Source organism: Salvia hispanica, chromosome 2 (genome assembly GCF_029641045.1).
Source record: "Salvia hispanica isolate PSC_SH4W2 chromosome 2, Shi_PSC_v1, whole genome shotgun sequence".
Taxonomy (NCBI): domain Eukaryota; kingdom Viridiplantae; phylum Streptophyta; class Magnoliopsida; order Lamiales; family Lamiaceae; genus Salvia; species Salvia hispanica.
In genome coordinates, this window is record NC_142693.1 from 26,249,048 (window position 1) to 26,257,930 (window position 8,883).

Below are 8,883 nucleotides of genomic sequence, written 5' to 3' on the forward strand. Positions count from 1 at the left end.
TAAACAACATGTGGCTGGTTTCACTAAACAAAACTTGTTAATAGTCTTTGTACCTTCTGCTTTAGCCCCAATCACACTCCACAATTAAGTTTGATTGCAGAACCTTGACTCATTTTTGCAAGAGCATCTCCAAGGAGAGAAGATATACAGAAGAGGTATATCATGTACTTACCTTCTTTAAAAGTGAAATATATCCTTCTAAAAAGTACTTCCTTCGTCCCATTTTAGGAGTCCCGGTTTACCATTTTGGGGTGCCCATTTTAGGAGTCACGGTTGAAATATTCCATAAATGGTACTCCCTCCATTTCTTCATAGTTGAGGCGAAACTTTTCGACACAAAGTTTTAGAAAGGAATGTTTAATGTGTTAAATAAATAGATAAAAAAGCAAGAGAGAGGAAAAGGTAGAGAGAATAAAGTATAAAGTGAATAAAGTAGAGAGAATAAAGTAAGAGAGAGTAAAGTAAGAAAGAGAAAAAAGTTACCATATATGGAAATGACTCAACTATGAAGAAACTTTCCCAAATGAAAAAATGACTCAACTATGAAGAAACGAAGGGAGTATTAGGCCTCCACTAACATTTTTCCACTCACATTTTATTACGAAACTAATATAAAATAGTAGGACTCGCATTCCACTATCTTTTTACATCAACTTTCCTTTACATTTTTTAAACCCGTGCCAAACTCAATCGGGACTCGTAAAGTGGGACGGATGGAGTAACATATTCCAAGGAGAAAAGACATATAGAAATGTAAACTATTTTTTAAAAATAAAATAATAGTATAAAATGTATTAAAAACATAAAGTGATTGTTGAATATTTTGTGGTCTACTTTATTTGGACCTTTAGTATTTAATTAAGTATTGGGCCTGTCCCGTTTTGATTAAATGCTCTGGCCCAATGTTTAAGTATTGGTGGCCCAACCCGGCTTGATCCATTACTTACCCAGGCAGCACCGATGCTTGCCAAGTGGAGCTTTCACCCGGATCCTGCTTGGTGGCCGTTGATCTGTGCTGTGTTTGTTAAGTGAGAGGAATGTTTAGTGTGTTAAATAAATAGATAAAAAAAAGCAAGAGAGAGGAAAAGGTAGAGAGAATAAAGTATAAAGTGAATAAAGTAGAGAGTAAAGTAAGAAAGTGAAAAAAGTTACCATATATGGAAATGACTCAGCTATGAAGAAACTTTCCGAAATGAAAAAATGACTCAACTATGAAGAAACGGATGGAGTATTTGTTGGAATCTATGTCCGGTCAATGGACTTTGACCAATTATAATTTCAACGAGACATTTAATTTTGTAAAATTAAATGATATAGCGTCGATCTACATTCGGAGTAGATGACCGTTGTATATTTATTTTCTCAAATCCAATTCCCGGTGAGTGAGAAATAATGGATTAAAGTTGTGCAAAATTGCTAACTTAATGAACTATGAGAGAAGCTTAGGGAATAATTAAGAGAGTTAATTATTCCACATTGGAAGTTACAACCTTATTAAACTAGTATTTAATAAGAAGGATTATTACATGTAATAATTATAGTGGACTAAGATGGGTTGTAAGAGCCCACACGCACGCGCCGCTCGCCCCGCCGCGAGCCCGTGCTCGTGCCCGTGCCCTTGTCCTTGGATTTGGATTTGGACTTGGATCTTGGCAATTGGTCTTTGGGTGGTCTTTGGACTGTTCTTTGGGCCTAGTCGTGTGGCTCAGTGGTTGGTTCGACCCTAGGTCGGTCTAGTTCTTTTTAGACCACCACCGTTTCCACGTCAGCGAGCCAAGCGGGATGACACCTCGTCAGTATGACGCGGTAAGCCAACGTGGCTGACACGTGATAGTCCACGTCAGGATCGAATCTAGAAGCTTCTAGATTCAGCCTCTCAGCTCTGTAACGGCTTGTAACACCTCGTAACCGACGACTGTTACAGCCTCACTATGATGAAAGCCATCAAGGCTGTGTTGACCCCTGCAGTGGACCGAGCCTATAAATAGGCTAGCCATTCCATGCATTCTACACTACATTAAACACTAGAAAGCATTCTGCTTCATAGCTCTCTCCCTCTCTGCATTGTTCTTCTGCCGAAGCTCTGCCATCTCCTCCATCCAGTTTGCCGGAGTTGCTTCACCAGAGACGTAGCCGTTTTATCTTTGGGGACGAAACGCCAAACGGAAGAGCACTACCGGCGCGTATCTCGTCTTGCGGAAAGAGGCCTCCTCGACTCGGCTAATACTTTCACGGTTTATTAGTTTCGATCTTTTCGTTGTAATATCATTTCAGTTCTTCTTCTGTATTCCTTCTTTTGGGTTGTATTACGCCCGGTTTATATCTTGTAATTCCAGAAAACCAACAATCGCAAGACGAGATATACTTTCCTTTGAAGGAATTTGGACGTAACTGAACCTAAATACTTTGGGAAGTCCCTCGGAAAAGGTTATGTAACCGATGGACTTTTCAAGCTTAGTGTGGCAACTCGAAGTGTCACGAAGTCATTGGCTAATAATAATAAAGCATCTACTTCCTCTTATTTGACCGAGTCTTCAAATTTGTGGCATTGTAGATTGAGACATGTAAATTCAAAAGTCGTGAAAAGATTAGTAAATTTAGATTTACGAAAGGCAATTGAAGTGGATAGCCAAGACAAATGTGAAATATGTTGGGACTACCGCAGCGGAAGACACGGAAAACAAACAGGTCCTTAACCAGATCTATTTAGGTGATTATGCATTCGATTCCAATTTCATGCAATAAACATAGATCTATAGATTACACATCAAAAAACACATGATCATGCATATTCGATGTAGATTCGATTGTTACCTCATAATCCGACATCGGATTGACGTTGCTTGCTGCACCACCCGGAGATCTTTGGTTTATCGACCACGAAACCGTACTATTCCCTTGTCCTTGATCATCCATCCGTGTGGGCGGATCTTGGATAATCAACAAATAGCTTTGAAGAGATCTAGGAAAACCCAATACAAACATGAAATTGTCTAGATCTTGTGTGTGGTGTGCTAGGGTTTTCCATACTCCTCACTATTTATAAAAGACTTAATGGACTAGTAAGGGGATCCATGGAATGATTTAAGTGTTGGGCTCACCCATTAGATAATTAACTAATTAAATCAAAAGACCCATGATTTAATATATTATCAATGGAATATTATTTTATTCCACTAAAGAATAATATTGCACTCCCACTTAAATCACCAAATTGCAAATAACTTGGGTCCATTTTATTTTATAATATTTCCCGCGTTTGAGATTATCTTGATCCGTCAATTTAATTCTTTTGTCTGCTATGTGACTAGAATTAAATTAATTCTCCAAAGAGTTTTTCTAGTTTGAAACTTTATTTATTATTCATGGAATAAATTCCAACTGCCCAGATTTCTGAATAATAAATTCCTCTTTCAAACACCTCATTGGGGATCACCCTTTTAGGGATTTAATCATACCACACTGGGCACGCGAATTCTATGAGATAATATTCCAATACCTTCATGTTATTCAATTACTACCACCCAAGATATCATGAACTTGAGTTACGTACAAACTCTCACATATTGATAAGTCAAAGTGGCGTTTGATTGAATAAACAATATTGATATTAATATCATAGACTAGAAAATACAAAAATTTCTGAAATATATTCTTTCAGTAGATAGCAATAAAGAATACATTTCGGATTAGATCCTTTCAGTGCTTTACCACACCGGGTGTTACTAATCTCTTCTTAGGTAAGAGAGAATTATCACAAACACTGCAACCGTACCAACAGGTAGCCAAAGCCTATCTAGGTTGTGAATACGTTTTTCTTCTTACTAGATCTGACCAAGTCCCCTACTGGAATACTCATGAGGAGATTCATCGAATTTCCCTACTTGACCTTCTTAGTAAAAAGCCTTAGACTTGTTTATTATATTTCAATAATAAACCATTATATTATATTATTTATTCTCATAATTAGGTAAACAAGTGGACGTGGCGTTTCTCGTATACATGCACAAACTGAGTGTACAAAGGCATGTACGCTCGAAGCATCTTTTAGTATACAAACTCCAACAAAATATGTCTTGAGGCTAAAATGACTAAGTTACCGTTTCACTCAGTTGAACGGAAAACAAAACCCCTTGAATTAATTCACACGGACGTATGTGATTTAAAGATTGTGCAAACTAGAGGTGGTAAAAAATACTTTATCACTTTCATAGATGATTGCAAGATATTGCTACATCTATCTTTTAAGAAGTGAAAATGAAGCAATAGAAGCGTTCAAAAATTATAAGAACGAAGTTGAGAATCAACTTGGTTGTAAATTCAAAGCGATTCGAAGTGATAGAGGAGGCGAGTATGTAGCCCCGTTTGAGGAGTTATGCAACGTAAGTGTTATAATTCATCAAACAACAGCTCCATATTCACCACAATCTAATGGTATAACAGAACGCAAAAATCGAACTCTAAAAGAGATGATGAATGCATCGCTATTAAGTTCAGGATTACCACATAACATGTGGGGGAGGCTATTTTGACAGCCAACTATATCCTAAACAAAATCCCACTAAAAGGAAAAGACATCACTCCTTATGAGTTGTGGAAAGGAAGGAAACCATCCTACAAATACCTCAAAGTGTGGGGGTGTTTAGTGAAGGTGATGGTTCTCCCGCCCAAAGAAGTCACAATTGGACCTAAAACGGTTGATTGTATCTTCATTGGATATGCACTTAACAGTAGTGCATATAGATTTGTTGTTCACAAGTCTGAAATATCGACTATTACAGTAGGAACAACAATCGAGTCAAGGAATGCCGTATTTCTCGAAAATACATTTCCTTGCAAGGACAAAGAAGAAGTCCCCATCAATTCAGAGATAAGAATTGAAGATGAGGCCACTAGTTCAAAAATAGTGGATGAAGCCACTAGTTCTAAATCTGCGGATGAAGATCCTAAATCGCGCAAGCGAGTGAGGCATGATTCAAGTGATGCAGTACTAAGACGTGGTAGTAGAGTCAGAACACCAAAAACGTTTGGTCCTGACTACATTTGCTTTTATGTTGGATGAAGAGCCAATGTCAATAAAAGTAGCCTTCGATGGCCAAGTCGGGTTACATTAGAGAGAAGCTGTTCAAAGCGAAATTGACTCAATTTTGCTAAACCACACTTGGGTGTTTGTTGATTTTCCCGAAGGTGCGAAACCTTTATGGTGCAAGTGGGTGCTTAAAAGAAAATTTAAGGCCGATGGAACAGTGGATAAGTATAAAGCCCGACTGGTTGTAAAGGGTTTTAAACAAAAGGAAGTACATGACTTCTTCGACACCTATTCACCCGTAACGAGGATTACATCTATCCGAGTGCTTCTCGCGATTGCTGCATTGCACAATCTTGAGATTCATCAAATGGATGTTAAGACTGCGTTTCTAAATGGTGAACTAGAGGACGAAATCTATATGGAACAACCCGAAGGATTTGTAGTACCTGGACAAGAGAAAAAGGTATGCAAACTGGTTAAGTCCCTCTATGGATTGAAACAAGCGCCGTTGCAATGACACTTGAAATTTGAAAATGTGATGTTATCGAATGGGTTTTAAATCAACAAGTGTGACAAGTGTGTCTATATTAAGAGCACTGATAGCGGATACGTTATAGTATGTCTTTACGTTGATGACATGTTAATCATGGGTAGTAACACTCAAGTGATTAACGAGACAAAGGCCATGTTAAGGAGAAACTTTGACATGAAAGACATGGGTCTAGCCGATGTAATTCTTGGAATGAAAATTCTAAGAACATCCGATGGAATCATCTTAACCCAATCTCATTATGTTGAGAAGATATTGAAGTAATTCAATGCCTATGATAGCGCGACGGTTAAGACTCCAATTGAACTCGATGTTCACTTGAGCAAAAACAAGGGCGAACCCGTTGCACAAGAAGAATATGCACGGGTCATTGGGTGCATTATGTACTTGACTAATTGCACTCAGCGGATATTGCTTGTGCCGTGAACAAGTTGAGTCGTTACACGAGTAATCCAAGCAAAGAGCATTGGAGAGCTCTTGTAAGGGTTTTGAGATATCTAAAGCATACTCAAAATCATGGGCTACACTTTTCGAGATAACCCCCGGTACTTGAAGGGTACTGTGATGCCAATTGGATATCCGATAATAAAGACTCATTTTCAACAAGTGGATACGTCTTTACTATTGGGGGTGGTGCTGTCTCGTGGAAATCCACGAAACAGACATGTATAGCCCGTTCAACCATGGAATCAGAATTTATAGCTTTAGATAAAGTGGGGGAAGAAGCCGAGTGGCTTAAGAACTTCCTTGAGGATATTCCAGGTTGGTCTAAGCCAGTGCCACCAGTGTTGATTCACTGTGATAGCCAAGCAGCTATCATGAGGGCGAACAATGGCTTTTATAACGGTAAGTCTCGACATATTCGTCGACGACATAATACCGTGAGACATTCGATCACAACAGGCGTGATTACAATTGACTATGTGAAGTCAATAGATAATCTAGCGGATCCGCTAACCAAAGGGTTAAACCGTGATCAGATGAATAAGTTGCTAGAGGGAATGGGTTTGAAATCCACAAACTAAAGAATTATCATAGTGGTAACCCAACCATGATGACTGGAGATCCCAAGAACTTGGTTCAATGGGAAAACTAAGCTATGAGAGTTCGTGTGAAACACTCATCTACATCTATTCCCTAGAGAGCAATATAGTGTTGAAAGCTTGTCTTGTGGTGAGGATAAGTCTATGACTTTTAATGACTCCTAAGGAACTCAAAGAGATTGAGTTCTCAAAGAGACCGGGTAGGACAAGATACTCGGAGTAGGAATCACCTATGTAAGTGTGAAGTGTGGCCGCTTCAAATTACACACCTATGAATCCAAAGTGGTGTCCAAGGCTGCAAAGGACACAAAACGTGAGAACGGATGAGGTTGAGGTGTTTAAGTGTTAACACCATTGTCTCGGTGCACGCCGTGGGGGACTAGTTCAAAGCATCGCGCTACTAGGCCGTCTGTGTATCCGATGGCGTTGACTATGGAAGGTTCAAAAAGCTAAAAGCCACCTAGCCTTATGCTTATATACCTCTCGAGGGTTGAGCTTGTGTCTGCATGCATATGCATTTGGCTCTTTCCACTCATGTGGGGGATTGTTGGAATCTATGCCCGGTCAATGGACTTTGACCTATTATAATTTCAACGAGACATTTAATTTTGTAAAATTAAATGATATAGCGTCGATCTACGTTCGGAGTAGATGACGTGGTGATTGAGAAATAATGGATTAAAGTTGTGCAAAATTGCTAACAGCTATGTGAGAAGCTTAAGGAATAATTAAGAGAGTTAATTATCCCACATAGAAAGTTACAACCTTATTAAACTAGTATTTAATAAGAAAGATTATTACATGTAATAATTATAGTGGACTAAGATGGGCTGTAAGAGCCCACACGCGCGCACACGCGCGCGCCGCTCTCCCCTCCGCGAGCCTCTAGCCCGAGCCCGTGCTCGTGCCCGTGCCTGTGCCCTTGTCCTTGTCCTTGGTTTTGGACTTGGACTTGGATCTTGGCAATTGGTCTTTGGACTGTTCTTTGGGCCTGGTTGTGTGGCTCAGTGGTTGGGTTCGACCCTAGGTGGGTCTAGTTCTTTTTAGACCACCACCGTTTCCACGTCAGCGAGCCAAACGGGATGACACCTCGTCAGTATGACGCGGTAAGCCAACGTGGCTGACACGTGATAGTCCACGTCAGGATCGAATCTAGAAGCTTCTAGATTCAGCCTCTCAGCTCTGTAACGGCTTGTAACGCCTCGTAACCGACGACCGTTACAGCCTCACCATGATGACAGCCATCAAGGCTGTGTTGACCCCTGCAGTGGACCGAGCCTATAAATAGGCTAGCCATTCCATGCATTCTATACTACATCAAATACTAGAAAGCATTCTGCATCATAGCTCTCTCCCTCTCTGCATTGTTCTTCTATTGAAGCTCTGCTCTCTCCTCCATCCAGTTCGTTGGAGCTCTGCTGATAGCGGTGCTGCTTCACCAGAGACGTAGCCGTTTCATCTTTGGGGACGAAACGCCAAACTGAAGAGCACTACCGGGGCGTATCTCGTCTTGCGGAAAGAGGCCTCCTCGACTCGGCTAATACTTTCACGGTTTATTAGTTTCGATCTTTTCGTTGTAATATCGTTTCAGTTTCTTCTTTTGTATTCCTCCTTTTGAGTTGTATTACGATCGGTTTATATCTTGTAATTCCAGCAAACTATAAATGGTTATAAAGTTATTTTCCACGTAGCTTATCACCTACGCCTTCTCAAAATGAACTATAAATGGTTTATTCTAAATATAAATGTAATATAGGAATAATATATCAGACCTCATGTGATCTGAGCATAAACTATAAATGGTTTTATTAAAGTATTTGTAGTATTAGACCTCATGTGGTATAAATGTAAATGTAATATAGGAATAAATCACAAATTTGAATCATTGTATATAAACAACTTTTAGTCATATCACCGATAAAAGAGCTTGACTATTCCATGGAAAAAAATATGTGATTCACATTAAAATCTTGTACAGAATTATGTTTCCCATTCAATCATTTCTCTTCAAAAAGTTGTTTTCCCCTTTTCTTCGTCTGACCATTCAACACGCCAAACACTGCCGTGTTTTTTAATCTCAACTTTTTTGTTTCTGTTTATTGTTTTTACTCTTTATTGTTGGAACATACTCCCTCTGTCCCATTAAAAATATAACGTTTTCCTTTTTTGGTTGTCCCATTAAAAATGAAACGTTTTTTAAAATGAAAACAATTCTATCTCTACTTTGTCATCTCTCTTACTTTACTCTCTCTTCATTAACT